Genomic DNA, 14196 nt, shown 5'->3' with positions numbered 1-14196 from the left:
AGAGCTAGCACTATGCAATTATCATTAACATCTTCTTACATGTTTATTGCCCATAGACCAGATATTGGGTATGGAGAAAGTAAGGCAAATCAGTAAAACAAACCCCATGGAATGTCTCACAAGAAACCATAAATAGTGGGGAAGTCATTTTCCCCAAAGGGGATAATGATGCATTTCTTAGCATTCAGTTTGAGGCCATGCTTCTGGCACCAGTCATTAGTTTGGGTAAGACCCTCTTGAAGGATGTTCACATCACTAGGGGAATTTAAGACAGTGCCCAGCTTACAGTCATCTGCAAACTTGGTCAGCTACAGACCATTGGTTTTGGCATGTACCTCAGAGAAATATATCTGTAACAGTACAGGCCCCAAGATTTATCCTATGGGTACACTGCTCATTACAGATCTACTAAAAGAGGTGGCTTCCTCTACTTTGACTGAGTGGGTTCTATCAGTGAACCAGTTAGCTATCCATCTGGCAACATACAGGTTGATGCCTAACTGGGAGAGTTTAGTTATTATGCCTCAGTGGGGAATAGTGTCAAAGGCTATGGCTAGGTCAAAGTAGGTGGTGTGCACCATCTTACCCTCGTCCATGGCTTTGCTGACTGTTTCAAAGAAGTCGATCAGGTTTAACAGGCATGATATCCCTTTGACAAAACCAAACTGTGTGGGGTGAAGCATTTGGTGGTTGCCAATGTCCTTGTTTATAAGGTGCAACAGAATGAAAGTACTTCCTGCATGAGTGCAATTGCATGGCTCCAAGAGTTAGAAATAAGCATCAAAAAAGAAATAGAGCCAGCAAACTGTGTCCTGGTGAAATAATTTTATTCTTTAGACAACAAGAAGAACAGACCGGTTTCGGCTGGCAGTCCACACACAGCCTTCCTCAGTGTAATACAATCAACTCAAATGCTGTCATATAAAAAGTACCAAAAGAAACATGATTGGTTAACCTAGAATTGTTCATTAAGCCCTGGTGGAAATAAACCACCTAACTTAATAATCCATTTTTCTCCTTAGGGTTTAATAAAGAGTGCAAACCCATTTTATTCAATTTTTTGCCCTTTATGATATCAATTACAGTAAAAGAAAACTTTGCAGTAGGGTGTGTAATATGGTGTTTGTATAGTGCATTTTGGACTTTACACTTTTTAATGTTGCTGATGTGTTCAGAAATCCTGAGTCTCAGTGGCCATGAGGTTTGTCCTACATAGAATGACCCACAAAAACATGTGGCCAAATAAATGACTCAGTCCAAACTGCAATTAGCAAAAAAATTTATATCATACACCACAGAATAATTTTTGCAGGAAAATTGCTTGGTTTTATTAACTCTATTTCATTTAGAACAATGGCCACATGGAAAGCAGACAATGAGAATCCCCCCACACGTCTCCTTATAGTATCACTTATTGCATTATATATTTCCTGCGGAGCAGCATAGTCTTAAACTCCCTATAGTACTCTTGTAACAATATACATTTTTAATTGTTATAATGGTATCTCATATCAAATATTCATTGTTTATCAAGTGCTTAATAGGCTTAGCAGGAAGTAATTGTCATTCTATAATTTTCCCTTACTTTTGCAGTCTTATGTTTACTTCAGTTCTTAGAGCTCCTTCCAACACATCCAAGTCTTTAATCATCCAGAAAGGCTGGTAAGTTGAGACAAACCCATCAAATTACAAAAGTGTACAGACAAAGGTATAAATTCAGATGAGAGAAAGATCCCTCCATCTGATGAATTTGCCATCAAATCACTCCCCTAAAAATAGACTCCAATAAAACCACAGTAAATGAGATACTTGCTCGCAACATTTCAAAATTATTTGTTTAACCTAATGTGACATAAATGTCATTGCAGGTACAGGGATCAGCAAAGTGTTATACATTGCTACTTTGTTATAAGTTGTTTGCTGTCTACTGGAGCAGTGTTTAACATGAAAAACCTAAGCCGATAACCTCTTATACTCCAAGGCACACAAAACACAGCAAATTATATATAAAAAAAAAAAAAAAAAAAAAAAAAGCTTGGATTCAGGCCAAGGAAGCAGGAGCCACATGAATAATTTTATTCACTCATTTAATATAATTCCATTGCAATGGCATAATTTTAAGTCTGAAGACGTGTCGATGACACTGTTAAGAGTTTATTGTAGAGAAGAAAGTGCTAACTTTATTTGTATGGAATTATAATAAACCAGCGAACAAATTTTTCAGTTAGCTGGCAACTTTTTGGACCAAATCCATGCTGTTTTCTTATATACTTTCTAAATTTTACATACTTTTTTGTGCAAATCTATGTTGAATTCCAGTAACTCTGAATGAGTTCCTCAAAATTTAAGGATTCTTCTTCTTCCAAGCAGAAAAAAAAGGGGGGGGGGTTGTTGCCTTATTATAAGGTCTCCCAAATGCAGGTCTGACAGAGCTGTAATGGACTGACATAACATCCATCACAGTCCATCTGACTCCCTTGACTGTGATATAGAGTTGAGATTACAAAACTCTCAGAAACCTTTTTGTTTTGGATGGGGAAAGTGCCCTACCACCTCCCTTGTGGGGGTGGTGCACTTCACATCCCCTGCTTTTTGTATGCACCAATTCCAAGAGTTCACTATCTTAAAGAACAGAGAAATCCTCAAGATAACGTAATCTTGCTATTTCATGCACAAACCTCAGAATTGCACATTACTGATTGACATTCTGATTTTTCCTCATTAGGGTAGTAATCGTAAGCCTGGTGTCCTAATATGGGACTGGGTATATATCAGAACATAGTAACTGTGTCTTTATTTATTGTATTATTTGTTAACCAGGTAAGAGGGCCAATGCAAGACCCTTTTCAGCAACTACCTTGCCCATAAGGCAGTCACAGTGATAGATACACATTTAAAGTAAGACAACACATAATGACAAAAGAAATATATCTATCTATATATATATATATATATATATATATATATATATATGTGTGTGTGTGTGTGTGTGTGTGTGTGTGTATATATATATACATATATATATATATATATATATAGAGAGAGAGAGAGAGAGAGAGAGAGAGAGAGAGATACCCATGTCACGAAAGGAGATACTGCCAGCACACCTGTCTGGAATTTTGTAAATAATTGTATGTCATTGGTGAATATCAAAATGATTTATGTAAGATGCTGGTGTTACAACTGTATTAGAACTGTATGTTATGTGTATATCAAACTTGTTTGAACAGATGTGTGTTGAAACGTGTTTGCAAAATGCTTGTTTAAAATGGATCCACAGTGTGCCCTACTAAAAAAGAACAGAAATGTACATGCACTATTGAAATTATGTAAATGTATATATATATATTTAACAGTGGAAACTGGGATACAGGAGGTTAACCTCAGTCTAGTAAAGTTCAGAATAATAGCTGAAATTAAATTACTTTATGGCAGCAAGGAGACATGATGTCTAAAACTAGCGAAATTTCTGTATTGTCTTAGAGTGCTTTATTGTTTTTTTACTTCTGGCATCTATTGAAGATCTGAGGAAAAGCTCTTGTCTATGTATTTTCACAGGTAAATGCTAAACACTACCATATTCCAGCAGTGGGGTTTGACATGGGATAGAGTCACATGATAAGAAATTATGTCATTCTGCAAGCTATCCCACTAGTAATATTTGAGATATTAATTTAAGAAGTCTCTGAAACCCAGCATTCTGAAGTCTGTCTTGACCTGACAATGTCAAGATCCACTCACCTCATCTGCCTTGCTCTGAAGAATTAAGTTTCTAGGGAAAAGTATAATTGTCTTAGATATAGACAGGAATATAGCAAAGCTTATCTGAGATATTTTTCTTTATTTATTTGAGGCTGTCCTGCAATGTTGTTTTAAATAGTTCCTTTGTATAGGGCCTTAAAGTAGCTGGTACAAGGTTATTGTGACAGTGATAACTACCTTATAGTCTTGGCAGAAAGAGGTATAGCTAGAAAACTTGTGTCAGCCTTTCCCAGGTGTGTGTGTGTGTGTGTGTGTGTGTGTGTGTGTGTGTGTGTGTGTGTGTGTGTGTGTGTGTGTGTGTCTGTGCGCATGTGTGTGTGATACTTCTCAACCTCTTAGAGCAGAAAAGCTGTACAAAGCCTAAAATGATGGGGGGACAAATAGGGACAGATTTTAAATTTTGCTCTTACAAACTTAGAAAGTTGATAGAATAATAAGTTTTACATTAGCATGAATTTTCTGAAGGATGTGGAGTCTTAAACTCAAATGTTTGTCATTATTTAATGACATCAATACTCAACTATTTGCCAGGAAGGTACAGATTTTAGGAGGAACACACCAAACATATGAGGCAAACAATCTGGACATTCTGTGAAAATCTGTACATTTGAGATGTATGGTGTGTGTGTGTGTGTGTGTGTGTGTGTGTGTGTGTGTGTGTGTGTGTGTGTGTGTGTGTGTGTGTGTGTGTGAAAGATAGAGTGTGTGTGTGAGAGAGTGTGTGTGTGAAAGAGTGTGTGTGTGTGTGTGTGTGTGTGTGTGTGTGTGAGAGAGTTTGTGTGTGTGTGTGTGTGAGAGTGTGTGTGAGAGAGTGTGCGTGTGTTTGTGTGTGTGTTTGTGTGTGTGTGTGTGTGTGTGTGTGTGTGTGTGTGTGTGTGTGTGTGTGTGTGTGTGTGTGTGTGTGGGTGTAAAACAAATCTCCAAGAGTTTGTGTGTCAGCTACTTGGGCAGGGACCCAAAGCACTGGTTGGACAGAGAGAGAGTGCTGGAGGATGAGGCTTGGAACCCTAGCTAAGGACTCAACTTTATAGCTGTGCCAGTGGGGAGGCTTATTGGGGATCTGGAGAAAGAGGGAGAAACCAACCCCAGACTGACTGTGGTCTCTGTGTGTTGTTAAGGGAAATTGCACTTGATGCAGAGAGCTGCATCTGGAAATACTGTGTGTGTACTTTGCCTCCTTCCAGTGTACATCCCCCACTGTTACCAGTGGTGAGGATTGAGGTTCCTTGATTACCTGTCCAATAGTGGAACATTACATTTATTGGATGGCAGTGATGGGATGACCACATCATATATTGGAATTCAGTGGTATGAATATTGAACTCCTATAGTCTGTAAATAGTGGTCACTAAAGTAAGTGTTTGTATACCTAAGCAGCCACACAGTGAACATTCAAAGTTCCATATCATAATAGTTTTATTTATTTTTTTGTTAACTTAGTTAGTTAGGGAGAGCAGGCAAGGATGTCAGCAGAGGATTATGGGAAGCTGACAAGGAGCCAGTTGGCTGAGATGTGCCAAGCCAAAGGACTGGGGCATGCCAACTTGACTAAAGCAGAGCTGATTTCAGCCTTAGTCACAGCTGCATCACAGGCCAGCAACCAGGAAGGCAACCAGACTGGCCTTGGGATATACTAGTCATAAAAAGGACAATTCAACCTTTCCACAGTGGACTGAAAAACCTGCCTGGAGTTAAAAAGACTTGAATTGGAGGGCAAACAGCTGGAACTAGAATCAGCAGACAGACTGTGGCAGCAGAAACAAATAGAATTAGAAGCAGCAGGGAGAAGGAGATGTCTGGAAGCTGAAGAAAACGAGAGGAAGAAGCAACATGAAAAGGAGATGCTGACTCTTTGCCAGGGTCATGGTGGTAATGGGGACAGGAAAAATCAAACCCTTTTATCCGTTTTATTTATATGTTAGAAAAGGTATCTAAACTGTATTATGTTGACCAAGGAATCTGGGTATAGTTGCTGACCCCCGTACTCCATGGTAAAGCTTTAACTACTGTTTTAAGTTGTATGATACTGATTGCTTCAATTATTATACTGTTAAAATTGTTTACTAGAGTATTTTATGTTAACAACTAATGCTTATAGGAAAATGTTTCGTGAGCAGAGACACAAGGCAGATGAAACTATGTGTGAATAGATGGTAAGTGGGTGTCAGGTCACCACTTTTGAAGGTCTGGCAGACCTTTTGGTGGGGGAACAAGCCCTTAGCACTTTGCCTAAGGACATGAGATTCTGGTTAGCAGATACAGAATGTAATGCTGCAGATGAGTTGGGGAAAAAGACTGGCTTATACTTAGCAAGCAGGGCATCACTGCACAGGAAAAGGATACCAAGTGCTGCACATGGGTCTAAAGGAACCCATGGTGGGAAGCCTAAACTGCCCCAACAGAGTCTACCAGCAACAAGGGAAGCCACTAGTTCAGGTACATGGCCAGGATCAAAGGTTAAATGTTTTAAATGCAGCCAGTGGGGTGATGTGGCATATAGATGTACACTGAGGCAAGGTGGGAAGCAAAAGGTGGGAGAGACAGTAAGTGGGAATGACAGAATGCCAGCAGCAAATTGTCTGAAGACAACAAGGGTACCAAACTACCACAAGAGGTTATATCCTGTCTTAGTAGATGGGAAACAGTCACCTGCTAAAAGAGACACAGCCTCTGATCTAACCATTGTGCAGCCTGCAATGGTTAAAAAGGAGGGCTACTTGCTTGGGCACTCTACTCTAGTCAGAGCTTTAGGGGGGGCCCATTTCAAATACCTTTAGGTAGGGTTCACCTTGAATGGAAAGGTGAAAAGGAAGCAAGCAAGTGGGTGTGTTTGAGGATATCAGGAATGATTTTGATAATGCTGTACCTTGTGTGCTTGCATAAACATGCAGTTAGGCTTGGAGACATGCATATGGGTCTGCTAACTTGGGGGTACCCAGACAGAACACAGACTTCAAGCCAGGACTTGTGTGGTGGCTACATCAGGGATGGCTCACCCTGTAGCAGTGAGACTGATGGTGAGCCACAGCTGCTGGTAGGTACTGATGTCCCCTTGGACAGAGTGACTTTAACTGCAGAGGTGAGTAGTAGTACCAAGGCTGACAGTGAGGCACTGCTGTCAGAGGCTACTAGACTTCCTGTGGAAGGGGAGCAGAGAAGAGTTACAGAGAGTCGAGACAGGCTCGGTTCTTAGACCCTACATTACAAGGCTTGAGTGAGGTAGCCAGAGAGGCACCTACTTCTTAAGAAAAAGGGGAATCTGTATACAGGGACAAAGGGTTACTGTACAGAGAATGGACCCTTGAAGGAGGGTTAGAGGGTGAGAGAATACATCATTTGGGAGTGCCCAGAGCTTACTGTCTGGCACTTCTAGCCATAGCCCATGACATTCCCTTTGCAAGGCATATGGGCATAAAGCATACAAAGAAATGTATTATGCAGAACTTTTATTGGCTGGGGACTTCCAGAGATGTAACAGGATACTGCAGGACCTGTGACCAATGCCAAAAGTTAGGCAAGGCAGGGGACAAGATCAAAGCTCCTTTGTTGCCTTTGCCTGTGATTGAGGACCCATTTTAAAGTGTTGCTCTGGATATTGTGGGGCCTCTGAGTACCCCAAGTTCCACAGGGCAGAAGTATATTCTAGTGTTAGTAGATTATGTTACCAAATACCCAGAGGCAGTGACTCTGTTTTCCACTGAGGCAGAAAAGGTGGCAAATGCTTTGTTAGAGATTTTCAGCAGTGTAGATTTCCCAAAAGAAGTACTGACTGACAGAGGTGCCAATTTCACATCAAACCTGCTGGCTTGTCTGTGAAAGCACTGTTGAGTGAAGCATCTAAACGCCTCCCCCTACCATCCACAGACTAATGGTCTGGTGGAGAGGTTAAACTCTACACTAAAGACCATGCTACAGGCATTTGTAGACCAGTTTAAGAGGGAATGGGAGAAATATTTGCCCCATCTGTTGTTTGCTTACAGGGACATGTCCCAGGAATCCATATGTTCTCAACCTTTGAGTTGCTGTATGGGCATGGCATGAGGGGAATCTGGATTTGATTTGTGATGAGTGGGGCAGACAGTGAGAATCCCGCAAGGAGTCTGTTGTGTCATATGTCTTAAACCTCAGGACAAGACTCAGGGAACTCATGGGCTTGGCCCAGGAGAATCTGGCAGAAGCCCAACAGCAGAAAAAGGTCTGGTATGACAGGAATGCTTGAGCTAGAGAGTATGCTGTGAGGCAGCAGGTTATGGTTTTCATTCCTGCCAGGCACAGCAATCTGCAGGCAGCTTGGGAGGGAATATTCAAAGTGATAAAGAAGGTCAGTGATGTTAACTACCTGGTAGAACTGCTAGGCAGGAGGCAGAGGCACAAATTGTGCCATGTTAACTTGATGAATCCTTACCATGATAAAGAGGTCCTTGTGCTCAGTATTTGCAGTGGATGGTAGGAGGAGTCTGAGGGGGGATCTGGTGACTGATCTCAGTGAGACTCGGACTGATGCCTCGGTGTGAAGGATAGCAATGTCCCAGCAGCTATCCTGTACCCAGGTTCAAGAAATCTGAGCAGTGTTACAGGAGTTTAGGGGCGTGTTTATTGGGAAACCATGGTGTACCCACCTGGTGCAGCACCATGTGGATACAGGAAGCCAAAGGCCTATTAAGCAGGCCTCTTATAGGGTGCCTGAGAGATTAAAACAGATTGTGTGGGAGGAGATACAGGAAATGTTGGAACTAGGGGTAATTCAGGGGTCCAGCAGTCCTTGGGGCTCCCCAGTGGTGCTGGTACCAAAGAAGGATGGCAGCAGCAGGTTCTGTGTGGACTACAGGAAATTAAATAGTCACATAGAGTCAGATGCTTACCCAATGATTAGGACAGATGAAGCCCTAGAGGAGCTGGGTGGGGCTAAGTATCTTACTGTTACTTATCTTACCAAGGGCTACTGGCAAGTACCATTGAGTCCCAAAGCTAGAGAGAGGTCAGTTTTTATGACTCCTTTCAGCTTGTGTGAGTTCATGAAGATGTCCTTTGGGATGAAAAATGCCCCAGTGACTTTCCAGAGGCTGGTAGAAGATATCTGAGCAGGAGCAGGAGATTTCACCCGTCCTTACCTGTATAATATTGTCATCTACAGCCATTTCTGGCATGAGCAACTTCAGCATGCCAGGGAGGTGCTGGGCAAACTACAGAGGTCATGGTTGACCATTAAATCCAGTAAGTGTCAGGTGGGTATGGCAGAGGTCTCCTACATGGGACATAGAGTGGGGAGGGGTAAGATCAGGCCGGAATGTGCCAATGTGGAAGCAATTCAGACATGGCCTACCCCTGTTACCAAAAAGCAGGTAAGGGCATACTTAGGGACAACAGGGTACTACAGAAAGTTTGTCCAGAGTTATAGTGCCATAACTGTTCCCCTCACAGACCTGACAAGGAAAAACAGGCCAGAAAAGGAAGTGTGGACCCCAGCATGGGAGCAGGCATTCCAGAAGCTTAAAGGAGCTTTGGGAGGACCTCCTGTGTTAGCCAGTCCAGATTACATCAAAGAATTTGTTGTGCAGGTGGATGCTTCAAACTATGGGGTGGAGGTTGTACTCAGTTGTTCCCTCAGAGGGAGAACGGCACCCAGTAGTATATCTCAGCAATATGTTCCATCCCAGGAAGGAATGCTATGCAGCTGTAGAAAAGGAATATCTAGCCATAAGATGGGCATTGCAGAAACGTCACCTTATCTGTATGGAAGAAAATTCACTGTAGTTACAGACAGCAATCTCTTAACATGGCCACATTGAGTCAGCCAGCAAAATAGCAAGTTACTAAGGTGGAGACTAGGGCTGCAGGCATATGGTATGACAGTGCAGTACTGTAGAGGGGTCAGCAATACCAACGTAGATGGGTTCTCAAGACAGACAGTGGGGTAAGGTATTCCCAGATCCCTCTCAAGCAATGTTTCTTTATGGTCACTTGCAAAATTTGCTTGAGTCTTCAAGGGGGGAAGAAGTGTCATGAAAGGAGATACTGCCAGCACAGCTGTCTGGAATTTTGTAAATAAGTATATGTTACTGGTGAATATCAAAATGATTTGTGTAAGATGCTTGTGTTACAACTCTATTAGAACTGTATGTTATGTGTATATCAAATCTGTTTGTATAGACGTTTATAAGAGTTTGTAAAATGTTCGTGTTTAAAATGGATATACAGTGTGCCCTACTGGAAAAGAATAGAAATGTACATGCACTATTGTAACTGTGGAAATGTATATATATTTTAACAGTGAAAACTGGGATGCAGAATGTTAACCTCAGTCTAGTACATTTCAGAAAAATAGCTGACATTAAATTACTTTATGGCAGCAAGGAGACACAATATCTAAAACTTGGTTACTTTCTGTATTGTCTTGGAAGTGTTTTATTATTTTATGACTTCCAGCATCTATCAAAGATCTGAGTAAAAGCTCTTGCCTATGTATTTTCACAGGTAAATGCTAAATACTGCTAGATTCCAGCAGTGGGATTTTACTTGGGATAAAGTCAGATGACAAGAAATTATGTCATTCTGCAAGCCATCCCGCAGTGATATTTGAGATATTATTTTAAGAAGTTTCTGAGTGAGACACAGCCTTGTGTATTCTGTCTTGGTCCTGACGACAAGATCCATTCACCTAACAAATTTTATAAACTAAAAGCTCTATCACAAGATCAAATAACAAAGGAGAATTTGAAAATCTCTGTTTAATACATTCTAATGTAACACCATTGGGTCTAGTTTCACTCACCTTACATGACTGCCCTACAGTGACATAATAATCTCTGGAAAATCATCAGGAAGGCTAGATCTTTACAATGCAAGTCCACTAAAGAGTTTGTTGTCTTTATGTTGATGATATGACATGAATTCAGCTGGCCCAGAATACAAAAATGGGGTAAGTAACCCCTTCAGACTGATAACTCATATGAACATGGACTTAGTCTATATTCAGCAGTGTACTAGCACAAACATGTTTAGGAAGACCAGAATCCATAATCACCATGGTTCTGATCATCCTAAGCCATGAGCAAGGAACCTTTCTTTCAGTCAATAATGTTTATTAATCTTCTTGGTTGATTCTTATATATCTGTTTTGGAATACCAATCGATCCTGTTACTTTCACAGTTTTCAAAGTTTTAATAGTGAAAAATGTATTTTATGTGTGCGCTGCTTTGTACACACAATTGCTGTGCTGGATTCAAAGCCTTCTTAAGACACACAGTCTTGCTGGGCGTTTACTGCTGAATCAGAGACACAAAGCTTTGCATGACTCCATCTGTAGTCTGTTTAAAGCACCAAGCCTTTCAAATTGCATACTGATAAAGAAATATATTTTGCAGCTATTTCACTATAAGCATAGTTACAAATAACTTATTTTTATAACAAATGACACATACTCTTTGTGTCAGTTTGTAGCATATATTTGCAAAGTTTTTCTTCCCAAACAGTATAGATGATGACTTTCCTTTCTCCATACAATACCTCAAAACAAGTGTGTTTCTACCAAAATACCTCTAATGTATCTGAATTAATACAGTTATATAAAGTTCTAGTCATGCACATAGATTTTGTTTTTTCCTCTTGGTAGATTTTTCTATTGTCCTTTTGTGATTTACTTGTAAGCACCTTTGCTGATGTGAGGATGCCATTAACAGAAATCTGAAAGGAAACATCTGTACAAGCTGTTCTGCTGCTGTTCCTGTCTGTTAATGGATATTTGTAAACTGCTCTGCAAACGTGAGAAAAGCATATAATACTTGCTTTCCAAAATTCCTTTTCTAGGCTTTTTTCTGATTATTCTACAAAAAAAATGTCCATTTATCTATGAGGAATTATGTCAAGCTTTTCTTAATACTGTGACAAATGTATCTTGAGGAAAACACATACTATAAAAACATGTCCATTGTCAGATGTCTGAAAGGAAACAAACTGCTCAGGAAATATCTTGTGTTCATTAACAGACCTTTGTTTTTCACTTATTTCAGCCAGAACTATGTCACACAATATGAATGTCATTTTTAAATTGCTAAGCTATATTCCTACATTAAAGCAAACTTTTTTATTTTATTCTTTATCTTTCATATATTTGTAACATAATTAATTTCAACCTTATATTCACAATTCACAAACTCTAACAATTCCCTCTTTTTATAGGAAACACATTAGGAAACAAAACCTAAAAAGTCTTTTTTTGATACAAATCAAAATGCAATTTTATATAGTTAATACAATGATATAAAAATATTACTACCAAAACCGAATGTAACTAACAACTTTTTCTTTTGCAGACCATTCTGTGAAAATATTTTATTAGTTATGAGCTGTGTCTGCTTTAATTTGATTTTTTTAACTTGATTAATTTATGACTTATAACTGTTACATTAACTTTTTGCAACTGTTGAATTAACTATAAGAGACAAGAACCATGTGCTATTGAAAACATTTATACATTGCTGAAAATATACAGTTTCAATGTCATTTTAACCATAACAATGTGGTTATATTTTTGAACTGCCCATAAACTTTAATTGACAGTAAAATGTACTCTGAAAAATGCTGTTTACATATTAGTCCATTAGCTGTATGAATACAATATTTTAATATAATTTTTTCTCTAGCTGGGGTAACCAGTACTAGTACAGATAAAATGATGGTCCAAAAACCAATGATAAAACTGCAACTTGAAACCAGTGATAATATTACAACTTGACAAATTACTTTTGAACTTATTACAATGTATCCTGTACAGTATGTATTTACACAGACTGTTTGCTAATCATGCATTTCAATCTAGTAGGTACCCTGAACCCATTTTTTTAAACATGGTTTTTCACACATATTCATTACTAGACATTAATTTCATTTGTACTGAATTCTTTTGTATTTGTACATAAAGAGATTGTAAAGTACATTTAGTCTAATCTTACAAATGTAGTAACATTAACATTAAGCAAAATCTTGGAAAATTCTTATGTCTCTTTAGAAGTATCTAGTGGAATTGCCACCAGAGGCAACTATGCTTTTTGCATACCAACATTGTCTAGCCAAAAACATATTAAAAATAGTGACCATTCTTGTTCAATTTTTTGCATATCTTTACTCTCTCTTGTATAGCTGTAATAAAGCAATTTTAAGCCATCTCTTGTTTTTTAAACCATCTCTTGTGTAGCAATACAGTTCATCAGATGTCAGAATCTGGAGTGAGACTGTAGTGCAGGAAGGTGAGCAGTGCCATTAATTCTCCAAAAAAGGTACAATACAAAGTTGTAAGACTGAAACTGCCAATTTTAGGAACTTTGTCAGAGTCACCATTGAAAAATGTATTTTATGTGTACGCTGCTTTGTACACACAATTGCTGTGCTGAATCCAAAGTCTTCTTAAGACACACAGTCTTGCTGGCTGTTTCCTGCTGAATCAGAGACACAGAGCTTTGCATGACTCCAACTGTAGTCTGTAAAGCACCAAGCCTTTGAAATTGCACACTGATAAAGAAATATATTTTGCAGCTATTTCACTATAAGCATAGTTACATATAACTTATTTTTATAACAAATGACACATACTCTTTGTGTCAGTTTGTAGCATATATTTACAAAGTTTTTCCTCACAAACAATATAGATGATGACTTTCCTTTCTCAATACAATACCTTGAAACAAGTGTGTTTCTACCAAAATACTGCTGACATATCTGAATTAATACAATTATATACAGTTCTAGTAACACACATACATTTTGTTTTTTCCTCTTGTTAGACTTTTCTATTGTCCTTTTGTGATTTACTTGTAAGCACCTTTGCTGATGTGAGGATGCCATTAACAGAAATATGAAAGGAAACATCTGTACAAGCTGTTCTGCTGCTGTTCCTGTCTGTTAATGGATATTTGTAAACTGTTCTGCAAACATGAGAAAAGCATATAATACTTGCTTTTCAAAATTGCTTTTCTAGGCTTTTTTCTGATGATGCTATAAAAAGCCATGTCCATTTATCTATGAGGAATTACATAAAACTTTTCTTAATACTGTGACAATGCATGGATCAGGCAATCCCAAATAAAACCAAGACCCTTTCCACAAAGGGCAAATGTCCAGTCTGGTGGACCCCAGCCATTAACAAACTTTACAATAAGAGGAGAAAGCTATTACATGATAGAACAAAATCCATAAAAGGGAAGTCACCCCTGATCATTATTAGTAAAAAAATACGAGCACTCATAAAATCGACTAAGGCCAATTTTGAGAGAAAAATTGCCATGGATTCAAAGGACAATCATAAGGCCTTTTTCAGCTATGTTAGGAACCTGGGTGGAAACTCCCAGATATGCTCAGAATTAGTCCAAAATGATACAAAAATCACTGAACCCACAGACATTGACAACATACTGGCAGACAGGTTCAGTGCAAACTTC

The 14196-nt window shown here is 39.0% G+C and overlaps 1 protein-coding gene across 1 annotated transcript in view; it reads left to right on the top strand.

Annotated features, from left to right (window-relative positions):
- The window catches only part of LOC122813702 (zinc-binding protein A33-like), a 623295-nt gene that overhangs the window by 444241 nt on the left and 164858 nt on the right, over positions 1–14196 (top strand). The window lies entirely within an intron of this gene.

This window comes from Protopterus annectens, chromosome 10.part0 (assembly GCF_019279795.1).
Source record: "Protopterus annectens isolate FY-2018-M chromosome 10.part0, PAN1.0, whole genome shotgun sequence".
Classification (NCBI taxonomy): Eukaryota; Metazoa; Chordata; order Ceratodontiformes; family Protopteridae; genus Protopterus; species Protopterus annectens.
The sequence above is the reverse complement of the archived record's forward strand: the minus strand, read 5'-3'. Positions and strand labels throughout refer to the sequence as shown.